This window comes from Notamacropus eugenii, chromosome 3, assembly GCF_028372415.1.
Source record: "Notamacropus eugenii isolate mMacEug1 chromosome 3, mMacEug1.pri_v2, whole genome shotgun sequence".
Classification (NCBI taxonomy): Eukaryota; Metazoa; Chordata; class Mammalia; order Diprotodontia; family Macropodidae; genus Notamacropus; species Notamacropus eugenii.
The window spans coordinates 297,275,876-297,289,227 of NC_092874.1; the positions used below are offsets into that span (position 1 = coordinate 297,275,876).

The following is a 13,352-nucleotide window of genomic DNA, read 5'->3' on the forward strand; positions in this document are numbered from 1 at the left end:
TCCCCTCATCCCCAACAGCACCCAGTTCTGTGATCATTCTGGAGGGTGGATGGGGTCCAAGCTAACCATCAGATACTAACCCCACCCCTTAGGTCATGTGTTTCTTTAGTAAGAGCCCTCAATGGACAACTGGATTATTGAACTCATTTTACAAATGAGTAAACAGACAAGTGGTAAATTCTCCAGGGGTCCCCATACCTCTTTGGAGGAAGAGCCTCCAAAGCAGGCCCTGGGCCTTCCTGTCCCCCAGCTCCCTCAGCTCCAACCTCACTGCCTCCTCAGGGATTTCTGAATTGTCAAGGATTGCACAAGCAAAGTTTCAGTGACAGAGGGCTGATACAAAAGGGAGGCTGTCCCAGCCTTAGGAGACATGGATGTCATGAACATGAATTAGACCACCCCTAACTCAGATTACAGACGAGACCAGGTTGTAGGGGATCTCAGCTTGGTTTCCTAGTCTATCCATGCTATAAAACCATCTCTAATATACCCAACCTTGATTTTGGAGGGCCTGTGACCTTTGCCAGAAGCTGTATTCTGGGGGTTACTGCTTTCATTTCCAAGATGCTTGCTTGGGTCGTGGGACAGAGACCCCAATGGATGTCTCTGCCAGTTGGGAGAACAAGAAGGCCTGGTTTGGCTAGCAGGGAGAGTTCCTACTAGACTTGTCCTAAAAAGCAAGAAACCACATGTCTCCCTGGCTAAGGAAGCCCATTTGGTCGACCCGTGAGCTTCTCTGAAGATGGGGTGCCCACTTGGCAAGGACAGGAAGAGGGAAATCGGCAGCAGCCAAGGCAGACAGCTGGCCTGATGTCCCTTGCTAGCTTCCACCCCCACATGGTAATCAAGTCTGCCCCACTGGAGTCTTTGAATGCCCACCCACTCGGGCATCAGCATCAGCTCTCACCCTCCCTCCCCCATGCTTGGGTGGAGTCTTTGCCCGAGGCCTCAAACAAAGCAGTACAGCTAGTAGTCAGGCTGTTGTGGATACAAACCTAACCACATCCCAGGGGAGGCCTGAAAAGGCTGTATGGGCACCCCCCAAATTGCCAAGGAAAGCCCCCGGTCTGCCAGGTAGCCTTATCTTCAGCATTCCAGTATCATAAAGACAGAGAATCTAAGCTCTTGACTATTCTGAATTCTACAGTCAAAGGGAAAAGCCAACCCTACCCTCTGTCATCATAATCTAATCCCTGCTCTGCCCTCCCCCCCTCAAAAAACCCCCATGTTTTGAACAGCACAAGGCATGGTTGCAGGCCCAGTAAAGGCAGAACTCTCTCTCTGCTACTACTTCCTATGCTGACCTACAACCATAGAATATTAGTATTGAAAGGGCCCTTGAAGATTTCAGAGGCAGTCACAGTACTGGCCCCCAATAAGGTGGCGCTCATCAAGAAGAGTCCTTTGTTTTCATGTGAGAGGATAAAAGCCCAGTTTAGAAAGATACTGCCTCATCTGCCATCACATGGTCACCAGCAGGGCCAGGGTGGTGTTAGAACCTGGGGCACCTGCCCCCTACATCCCTCTGCTTTATCCTGACTCACCCCACTCCATCCTGTTATGTGCAAATGAGAGCTGATTTTACCCAGAATCTCACTAGTCTCCCACAGTCTCCTGGGGACTGTCAGGCCAAGATGCTACCATCCCCCTGCCTTGAACCTTCACATGCCTCCCCAGCCAAGTGACTTTCATCTGAAGGCCACCTACTGTCTTGCTCTGGCAGTCACTGACCCACAGGGATGGACTCCTGTTGGCTCAGGCTGGTGAGCACACAGGATCTGCCCAGACTGTGAACAGAATTTGCAGGGCCAGAGATGGACAGACTCTTCCAGGCTGCCCAGAAAGGGCCTGGGGGATTGGCAAGGTTTCATCCACAAACATTGACACTTTTCAATAGCTCCAGCGTGGAGCAGCCTGGCCTTCTCTCATCTGCCCAGCGATGACCCACAACACCCTCCACAGTCCTTTTCAGGAGCTGCTAACCCAAAGAAAAGGGATCACTTGCACGTGCCGGGAGTCTGAGTTTGGTTCAGCTCTGCAAAGTTCAGGGGAAGTGGAGGGAAGTGGCCAGTGGCCTGAGAGGATTTCCTTCAGGGAGGAACTAGGAAGGGGGCCATGATGCTCCGGCAGGGTCACCCAGTGAGCCAGGGGCAGCAGGGCCTTCATCCTGGGAGGATCATCCCCGGGCTGGGGATGCCCCACGTTAGAGGGTAAGCTGGAGAGCAGCTGGCCTCTGGCACTGGGAGGATGAGCCTGGCCAAAACCAGGCAAAGAGTGGGTGATGAGTCCCAGTCTGGCCAGCCAAGGGGGGCATCTGGGGCCAGGGGACAGGGTGCATCAGGTCTGGGCACGGGACTGTTGCCAGCTCTCCCACCCTCTCCAAATACACACAAGTCACACAGACACGTGTATGCACACACTCACTGGGAAAATCAACACAACTTTGGCCCAGAGGGAGGTGGAAAGGCATGCCAGACCTTGGCACTGGGAAGTGAGTCCGGGCCTGGGCAACTCCATTTTGGGGTTGTTTGTGGGGAGAGGAAGCAAGGGGGCAAGCAGGCCTGGCACCGAGGGACCCAACTCAGTTACCGACATCCCTGGATGCTGGGGATTTGGGGGAGAGGTTAGGGGATGAACCAGAGGCAGCTGCACCAGGGGCAACTCTGGCGGGAGAGCTGTGCCCAGTTTTGGGGGGCAGACAAGGGGAGGGGCCGCCTCTGTGCCCAGGTTTGGGGGGGCGGCCGTGTCCTGGCACAGAGGAGGGCACCGTGCCCGAGCCGTGGCCCCTCCCCCGCCCCCTCCTCTCCCGGCCCTGACCCGCCCGGGTACATGCAGAGAAGGTACCTGCAGAAACGGCTCCGACCCTCCCCCGCCCGCCAGCCGCGATCGCGTCCGCGTCGGCCGCTACCGTGGACACGCGGGAGGAACATTGGGGGAACGCGGGGCGAACGTGGGGCGGGCGGACAATGGGGCGCGGGGGCAAAGCGGTGGCGAGCTGAGGCGGGGGCGCGCGCGGGGAGTGGGTCCACGTAAACCTCGTGTGTGAATTCCACAAGTACCTTAATATCTGTTTTATTTCTCAACATCCTTTATTTGGGTGCCGATTAGACTACCTTCTTATCCTCCCACTCCAGCTCTTAAAAAAATGGAAATAACTTGAGAATGGTTGGAATCATTCGATTTCCCATAATTAGGTCTAACTCGCTTCAATATTTTAGATTCAAGTGTAAATTTCTGCGTGTGTGTGTGTGTGTGTGTGTGTGTGTGTGTGCGTGCGTGCGAGTGCATTGCAAGCAAGCTATGTTGCAGGTAAGAGAAAGTACAAGGAAGGGATTGGCATAAATGAGCTGATACAATCTTCTCCTTTACTTCTATTTTCTCTTTTGAGGAGAATGATCTCTGGGATAGGAAGGATCGGACACCACAATGGATAATGGGGAATGGAAGCCCCAGATCAGTGTGGAGGTGGTAAGTCCATTCAGCTCTGTATAATCTGAGAAGTTCTTGCTACATTGTAGGGACTGAGATACAGAAAGAGCAGTGAAGTGGCCTCTGTCCTCAGAGAGCGTCTCTTCTGTTCCGTGTACATGAATGAGTCAGTATGAGGATGGCGAGAACCCTGACAACTGGGGCAGGGAAGGCATCGGACAAGAGGAGGCTGCTGAGATAGGAGCATGAGGATCCTGAGCAGTCTTAGCTATGGGCTCGCCACCAGGTGGTGACTTTTGGCCATGGCAATTCCTAAAACAAAAAGACAAAATTTGTGGGCATCCCTCTTGCAGGACTCCAGTGATAACAGACAGTGTCAGAAAAGGAAGCAGAAGGTGGCTATGAAATTGCAGCTTTGAACCTCATTTTCTTTTCTATTTAAAAAAATACTTCTTTTCAGCATTCACTTTTATAAGGTTTTGAGTTCCAGAATCATTTTCTCCTTTCGTCTCCCCTTCCCTTTCCCCAAGACAGAAAACGCTCTGATATAGGCTATATGTGGACAATCATATTACGCGCGTTTCCACATTAGTCATGTTGTGAAAGAAGAATCAGAAGAAAAGGGAAAAACGAGAAAGAAAAACAGAGAAAAATAGTGCTCTTAAATCTGCAGTCAGACTTCACAGTTCTTTGTCTGGAGGTCGATGTCATTTCTTCCAACGAGTCTTTTGGAATTGTCTTAGAGCCTTGTACTTCTCAGAAGAACGAAGTCTATCAAAGTTACTTATCACACAAAGTGGCTGTTACTGTGTACAATGTTCTCGTAGTTCTGCTCACTTCACTCAGCATGAGTTCATGTGAGCCTTTCCAGGTTTTTCTGAAATCAGCCTACTCATGACTCTCATAGCACAGTAGTATTCCACTCCATTCATACACCCCAGCTTGTTCAGCCATTTCCCAATCGATGAGCATCCCTTCAATTTCCAATACTTTGCTCTCACAAAAAGCTGCTATAAACATTTTTGTGCATGTGGGTCCTTTCCCTTCTTTATGATCTCTTTGGAATACAGACCTAGTAGTGGTATTGCTGGGTCAAAGGGTACATATAACACAGTTGTATAGTCCTTTGGGTATAGTTTGAACTTCAGTTGAACTGCACTTCCTTAAATGTGAGATCCTTCTCCATTGATTCCTATTCAGCATTCCATTGGAGGATAGCATGTGTATCAATATTGACATTTTTGCTATAAATGAAGCCACAGAAATCAGGAAATGGAAGGATGGCTCACAGGCTCTTTGAGAAATCAAGAAAAGGATTGATATCATTGGATCTAACAAACAAGAAGTGACTCAGGTGATTCAGCCTACTTACTTTACAGATCTCATTAGCCAAACGCAAATACAGCAGCTCCCGAAACCTCCTTGGAACTTTGGAGTCAACATCAGAGCAAAAGATGAGGTCAAGAAATTCTATGAAAAAAATGGTAGATTTCTCCAGATGAAGTCAAGATACACCTTGATATTTGGTGATTTCAGTGCAAAGGTGGGCAGAGAAAATGGCAAAAAAGACATTGCAAAGTGTAACCTAGGATTAGGAAAGGAAAGAGTTCAGTCATCTATGTAGCAGAAATACTTGTTTCAGGAAGAGTTAGAAGAAAAGAAAAAAATTTAATTGCAGGAATTTGAATTGTATATATTTATTATAAGGGTTTTTTTTCCCATAGATAAGGGAGACCAGAGGTGGATTTTCGTTTAAATGAAAAAACATGAGTGGGGTGGCGGAGCCAAGATGGGGGACTAGAAAAACACACTTATGTAGGGTCTCCCCACACAGCCCACAAAATACCTGTAGAGAGGGACTCTCAACAAATCATGGAGCAGCAGAAGTGGAGAACAACAGACTGGAGGAGATTTTCAGCCTACGGTGACCTGAAAGGCCCACAGAAACATCGTTTGTGCTGGACGCTGAGCGGAGCGTGGAGCCCAGCCTGGCCTTGCCCGCCTGATGTGGCGTGGAGCAACGCGATGAGACTCTGGAAGGAGGACACCTCAGGAGTGGAATTTCCAGTTGTGGAGTCTCCAGTTGCAGCAGCAGGTTCTCAGATCCCTCAACCCACAGGCGCCAAAGATCTGTGATGTGGTTTATTCAGTTGGCCAGGAAGGGAGAAGGGCCTTCCTATAGCTCCAGCAGCAGGCAGCAGCCACAGAGAGTGCACAGCAGCCCATACAGCGTAAAAACCCCTGGGGGCACTGAAGAGCTGAGTCTTACCTCAGCCCTGGGTGGAGGACCTGGCCTAGCTGGTCTTTGTCTCACACTGAATGGCGGCCCTGCCTGTTGGGGTCCCCTAGACCATTTACGGGAACCCCTGACCGCGACCCAAGGCTCTTGTCCAGCAAGAGGCCTTGATCTCGTGAGTAATGAAATGGGGCGGGAGACAAAGGTGGTGAAGACTCCGTTTATTTCATCTCATTCACATGCATATGTAGTCTTTATGTAAAACATTCCTAAGCCTTACGTTGAACCTATCAGCTATCACCTTTCACATTGAACCTATCACCTATCACCTTTCCTTATATGGGTGTCTTCTCCACTGGACATCCGGAGCCAGGACAAAGAACTGCCACGTTGCAAACAAAGACGAGACCCTTCCTCCTGAAATCCATCTAGTTCCACCCCTACTGACAAGCCCCTAGGTTATCTAGGCAGGCTCTCAGTGTGGCGTCCTGAAATGGATAGGGGTTGGCTCTAACTCGTCCCGTTCCACCTGCCCATACAGCTTATCTGAAAATCAGCCCCCAGTGCTGACTTGATGGAACTGGAGGCTAGGTGGCTGTGGAGAGGTAATTGCTAAGATTCTGGACATAAAAATCCCTTTCTGCGTCCAGAGCAGCACATGCTTGATCGTGCCACCTTGGAGCAACTGAGATCTCACAGATTCTCAAAGTATACCCTACTCTTGACAAAGGACCCAAGAGTCAAGTAACTGGTTGTGAAAATGCCCAAAAAATGGAAAAAAAAATAAGACCAGAGAAGGTTACTTTCTTGGTGAACAGATATCTCTTCCCATCCTTTCAGATGAGGAAGAACGAGGCTTACCATCAGGGAAAGACATAGAAGTCAAGGCTTCTGTATCCCAAACGTCCAAAATCAATATTCAAGGGGCTGAGGCCATGGAAGAGCTCAAAAAGGATTTTGAAAATCAAGTTAGAGAGGTGGAGGGAAAACTGGGAAGAGAAATGAGAGAGATGCAAGAAAAACAGGAAAAGCAGGTCAACACCTTGCTAAAAGAGACCCAAAAAGATGCTGAAGAAAATAACACCTTTAAAAATAGCCTAACTCAATTGGCAAAAGAGGTTCAAAAAGCCAATGAGGAGAAGAATGCTTGAAAAAGCAGAATCAGTCAAATGGAAAAGGATGTCCAAAAGCTCACTGAAGAAAATAGTTCTTTCAAAATTAGAATGGAACAGATGGAGGCTAATGACTTTATGAGAAACCAAGAAATCACAAAACAAAACCAAAAGAATGAACAAATGGAAGATAACATGAAATACCTCATTGGAAAAACACTGACCTAGAAAATAGATCCAGGAGAGACAATTTAAAAATTATGGGACTACCTGAAAGCCGTGATCAAAACAAGAGCCTGGACATCATCTTTCATGAAATTATCAAGGAAAACTGCCCTGATATTCTCGAATGAGAGGGCAAAATAAATATTGAAAGAATCCACTGATCACTACCTGAAAGACATCCAAAAAGAGAAACTCCTAGGAACATTGTGGCCAAATTCCAGAGTTCCCAGGTCAAGGAGAAAATATTGCAAGCAGCTGGAAAGAAACAATTCAAATATTGTGGCAATACAATCAGGATAACACAAGATCTAGCAGCTTCTACATTAAGGGATCAAAGAGCGTGGAATATGATATTCCCAAAGTCAAAGGAAGTAGGACCAAAACCAAGAATCACCTACCCAGCAAAACTGAGTATAATACTTCAGGGGAAACAATGGTCTTTCAACAAAATAGAGGACTTTCAAGCATTCTTGATGAAAAGACCAGAGCTGAAAAGAAAATCTGACTTTCAAACACAAGAATGAAGAGAAGCATGAAAAGGTAAACAGCAAAGAGAAGTCAAAGGGACTTACTAAAGTTGAACTGTTTACATTCCTACATGGAAAGACAATATTTGTAACTCTTGAAACTTTTCAGTATTTGGGGAATTGGTAGGATTACACACACACACACACACACACACACACACACACAGACACATGCACGCACACACACACAGAGCACAGAGTGAATTAAATAGGATGGGATCATATCTTAAAGAAATGAAATTAAGCAGCAAGAGAGAAATATATTGGGAGGAGAAAGGGAGAAATGGAATGGGGCAAATTATTTCTCATAAAAGAGGCAAGCAAAAGACTTTTCAGTGGAGGGAAAAAGAGGGGAGGAGAGAGAAAAACATGAAGCTTACTCTCATCACATTCGACTAAAGGAAGGAATAAAATGCACACTCGTTTTGGTATGAAAACCTATCCTACAATACAGGAAAGTGGGGGAGAATGGGATCAGCAGGGTGGGAGGGATGATAGAAGGGAGGGCAGTGGAAGGAGGGAGCAATTTGAAGTCAACACTTAGGGAGGGACAGGATCAAAAGAGAGAATAGAAGCAATGCGGGGCAGGATAGGATGGAGGGAAATATAGTTAGTCTTACACAACACGACTATTATGGAAGTCACTTGCAAAACTACACAGATATGGCCTATAGTGAATTGCTTGCCTTCCCAAAGGGAATGGTTGGGGAGGGAGGGATGAAGAGAAGTTGGAATTCAAAGTTTTAGGAACAACTGTCAAGTATTTTTCTTGCTACTAGCAAATAAGAAATACAGGTAATGGGGTATAGAAAGTTATCTGGCCCTACAGGACAAAAGAGAAGATGGGGACAAGGGAAGGGCAAGAAGAGAGGGCAGACTGGTGATTGGGGCAATTAGAATGCTTGGCGTTTTAGGGGGAAGGGGAGAAATGGGGAGAAAATTTGGAACCCAAAATTTTGTGAAAATGAATGTTAAAAGTTAAATAAATAAATTAATTTAAAACACAAAAACAAAAAACATGAGTGTAGGAAATCCCTGGATGTGGCAAATGCCAAACAATCTCAGCCTAAAATGTATCTTAATGGATAAGAAATGATTGGTTATCGATGTGGGAATCATTTCTGAATAATCTTTGCAGTCAAATCATCTTGTTAAAGCAGAGGACAAAACCCCCAAATTAGAGAGAAAGATAAGATGGCATGCAATCCAAATAGCTTCAACTTGACCCACTCAAGTAAGTGAAAAGTGGTGAAAAGTAGGAAACAGAGGAAGGAAAGGGCAGAAATTGAATCAACATAAAGCAATTGCCACCTAGAGGAGGTCAAAATATCCTAGAAAATATTTAGCCAAGCACCACCTGATCCCATTATCAAATAGAGAAATGTGGCAACCAAGGGCAACACAGGTTTAGAACATGACCTCGTTCCCAAAACCTGAATTAGGGCGATGGAAGATCATGAAGAAAAATTGTGGAAGGAAAAGCTAAATTTCCAGCAATCTAGGTGTGAGATTGAACCACCCCGAGAGTATATATCAAAAACGAAACTGCCAAGGAGATAACAAAAATACTAAAAATGCAACAGATGTGTTGGTGTTTGTGTAAGAAATGAGGTTACCATTGACCACATTTGGATGTTTCTGTCCCTCATGTCCTCTGCTGGATTGAGGAATGTTTATTGATTGGGTACATTGTCTACAAGAGGCACATTCACTTCCTTTCTTTCACTCTCTTTACCCTCTGTAGTCTGGCCTCCAACCTCATTATTCCACCCAAACTGGTGACTTCTTGACTGTCCGATCCTCTCTCAGTCCCCTCTCAGTCCTCATCCTCCATCCATCACTCTGCAGCTTTTAATAGGATCATTCAGTCAATAAATATTTATTAAATACTTATCATGCACCAGGTGTGTTAAAAGGTAGGAATAGAAAGAAAGACAAAAACAGGGTGCCTGCCCTCAAGGGCCTCACAATCTGATGAGAGAGACAATGTGCAAAAAATGAGTACAAAGAATGTACTGAAAAAAGAGGAAAAAGTCAGCAGAAGATAGAATTAAGGCGAGTTGGGGGAGGCTTCTTGTAGAAGGTAAGATTTTAACTGGTGCTTGAAGGGAGCTAGGGAAGCAGAGAAAAGGAGGGACAACATTCCCAGCATGGAAGATGGACGGTCATGTGCAAGGAAGAGTCAGGAGGCCAGTGTCACTGGATTGAAGAAGTGGGGAGTGAAGTGGGAGATGAGTGGAAAGGCAGGAGAGGGCTAGGTTAGGGAGGGTTTTGAACTCTCGTTCAGAGAGGATTCTGTATTTGATCCTGGAGGCAATAGAGAGTCACAGGTTTATTGAGGAGTTGAGTGGCATAGACCTGCACCTCAGGAAAATCAGTTTGACAACTGGAAGGAGGAGGGAGAGACTTGAGGGAGGCACATCCACCAGGAAATACTGCAGTAGTGCAGGCATGACCTTTCCTGTCTCTAGCTTTGACTTCTTCTAGTGGGTGGAATGCCTGTTAGTGAAGGTTGTTGTGTAAAGATGGCTAAGTCTAAGAACCATACCAGCCACAACCAATCACAAAAATGGCACAGAAATGGCATCAGGAAACCTAAGTCACGGTGATACATGTCTCTGAGATGGGTCAACTCCAAGTTTCTGAGAAACACATGCTTTGCCAAGAAACACAAGAAGGAGCTGAAGAAGATGTAAACCAAAAAAACCAAACAATTCCCAAGGTCCAAGCAGAAGCCATGAAGCCACCAAGGCCTTCGAGGTCAAACTTCTTAGGGCTAAGATCCCTGAGGCGAGTGCCCAGCATGCTGGCCACAAGATGGCCACTAAGCATCCAGGCCCTAGGGTTGCCACCAAACGTCCAGGCTTCAGGATCATGAAGCCTGACTCTAAGGCTCCAAAGCGCACTGACCTTAAGGTCACCAAGTCTGCCATCAAGGTCACCAAGTCTGATCCCACGGCAGCCAAGTCTGATTCTAAGGACACAGAGCCCAGTGATTCCAAGGCTGGGAAGCCTGCTGAGTCCAAACCCAAAGATGCTGGAGCTAAAATTGCTAGTCCCAAGCCTTCAAAAGAGATGTTTCAAAATGAAAGAACTTGTTTAAATCCTAAAACATCATTTTCCCCCAGCCATGGTATGATTCTTCACTACTTTGTACAAATAAAATAAATGGTGAGTCATAAGAAAACAACAGTGCACAGGAGATGAGGCCTGGACTAGGGTAGGGGCAGCATCAGAGAAGAAAGTTCTGTTTTTGAAAGATGCTGCAGAGGTGAGCCTGAGGAGAGATGGTGCCAAGGTGAAATCTGCAAGAGACGTTGAAGGGTGAAATCTGCATGACATATTGGAGAGGTGAAACCGATGAGAGATGCTGTAAAGATGAAATCTGTGAGAGATATTGGAGAGGTGAAATTGATGAGAGGTGCTGCAAAGCTGAAATGGACAAGAGATGTTGGAGAGGTGAAATTGATGACAAATGTTGCAAAGCTGAAATGGACAAGAGATGTTGGAGAGGTAAAACTGATCAGAGATGCTGCAAAGATGAAATCTGAGAGATGTTGAAGGGTGAAATCTGCAAGGGATGTTGGAGAGGTGAAACTGATGAGAGGTGCTGCAAAGCTGAAATCCACAAGAGATGTTGCAGAGGTAAATTGGACAATCTTTGGCAATCCCTTGGACAGAAGTTAGGATTTGAAGATGATGCCAAGGTTAGGAGCCTGGAAGATGGTGGTGCCCTCTACAGTAATAGGGAAGGTAGGAGGGGAAAGAATAGGGGGAAGATGAAGAGTTCTGTTTTGGACATGTTGAGTTGAAAATGTCTACACGACATCCAATTTGTGGCATCAACAAAGCAACGAGAGATGAAAGACTGGAGGTCAGCACAGGGTTTTAGGCAGAATAGGTAGATTTGAGAAATCATGAGCATGGAGAGGGTGATTCAATCCATGGCAGCTGATGAGATCACTGAGTGAAGTAGAATGAAGAGAGAAGAGTAACGGACCCAGGATTGAATCCAGGGTCTTCTTCTCCTTCCCACTCTTTTCTCTCCAGGTTTTCATGAGTCCAACCTCACCTGTTTTTCTTCCTTCATGTTTGACTGCCCTTTCTCAGTCTCCTGGTCGGGATCTTCATCCAGGTCATGCCTGTTAAGAGGCTGGGCTCCCTAGAGCTCTGTAAAATCTCTGCATCTCTGCCTACTGGATTGGACAGGTTACCTTTAGGTAATTGTAGGACCCAGATTAACTTACTTTCCTTTTTAAACTCTTCCCCCCCACCACTCCCCCCTTAAGTTAGAAGCATAGAGGCAAAGGTTTATTAACCTCACTCTCCCTTCTCTCCCATCTCAAGGTGAGCTCCAGCCTATTCTAAATGTCCCTTAGGTAACCCTGATTTTATGTTCTTGCCCCATTTGTGCTTTGTGCCTCAATGAGACATTATGGGCAAGTGACTCTGGACAGAGAATCCTGAACTCTCCCTTCCTGTTCACTGCTTTATATAAGGTGCATGAGTTCATCAAGCAGGTGGGAACTGCTCCATCAAGAAAGCCATTTCCAACCTCAGTTGAACAAGCACTTTTTCAGACTCTGAGCACTATCTCTCCTTTGGTCCACGAAGCAGTTTGTTTTCGTGACAGGAGGGCAGAACTGCACAGGATAAAAATGTGCATTTCCTGCCTACGCTGCCAAGATCCCAGATCCCTTGTAAAATGGTGTCTGATGAGCTGCTAGTCTTTGCTTGGATCAGAGCAATTCTGCAAAGTGCAGTCAGATTTTAGCAAAGTCTGAATCTCAGATGACAGGTGGATTTGGAAAGGGTTAACGGGTTACATTGCCCTACCTGTCGAGTGCTGGCTAATGAGCTGATGCCAGCTCCCTGGGAGGTCTCAGGGGAATTGTCCTGATTGCCCCAGGGATCTCCCCTTTTCTCCGTGCTTGTTCAGCATTTTTATCAACGACTTCAGTGAAATAGCACAAGGTGTGCTTGTCCAAATGTGCCAATGCTAGAGCTGGGAGGGAGGGGTGGAGATGTCACATGACTGATAGGATGGAGGAGGTTTCAGCTAGCTAAAATTTAGGATTCTATCCAAATGAAAATATCCAGTGGAGGTAAAAGCAGAGTCCTCAACAAGAATTAGAAAAGAAAAACCAATGAGTGGGGGAGGGTGATGCAGCCATGGCTCCTGTTAAAGGATTTGGGGATTTTAGGGGATAGCAGTGTCTGTGTGAATCACTAGTTAAACTTGATGGTTGGAATGACCAGTGCCTTCCTGAGGGGCATGGAGAGGCCTACGATCTAGGAAGGGGGGTCAGTAACAGGTCAGCCCAAGTCTGTCCTGAGGAGACCACAGCTAGAGGGCAGTGTTCAGGCCTGAGCATCACAGTGTGGGAAAGAAATGACCAAGGTGAGGTGCATTCAGAGAAGGGTGAACAGAATGATGAAGGGCTCCAAGAACATGGTGTAAGGCCCTTGAGAAGCTGTCAGAGGACCATGAGAACTGTCTTCAGGTGGCACAGGAGATGGAACTCTGCACCTGGAAGCAGGAAGATCCAAGTTCAAATTCTCCCTCAGATACTTACCAGCTGTGTGACCCTGGACAAGTCATTTCACCTCTGTGCCTACATTTCCTCATCTGCAAAATGGGTCTAGAAATGGTGCCTACCTCACAGGGTTGTTGTGTGGATCAAAGGAGATATTTGTAAAGTGCTCGGCACAGTGGCTGGCACGCAGTAGCCACTCTCTAATGCTACTATTTGAAAAGTGATGTGGAAGGGGGATTAGCGTGTTCTGCTTGACCCAGGATGAAAGAACGAGGAATAGTGGGTG

At 46.6% G+C, this 13,352-nt stretch overlaps 1 pseudogene; it reads left to right on the top strand.

The window, feature by feature from the left end:
- Window positions 1-10,054: 10,054 nt before the first annotated feature.
- On the top strand, window positions 10,055-10,697 carry LOC140532083 (large ribosomal subunit protein eL29-like; annotated as a pseudogene).
- Window positions 10,698-13,352: the final 2,655 nt, after the last annotated feature.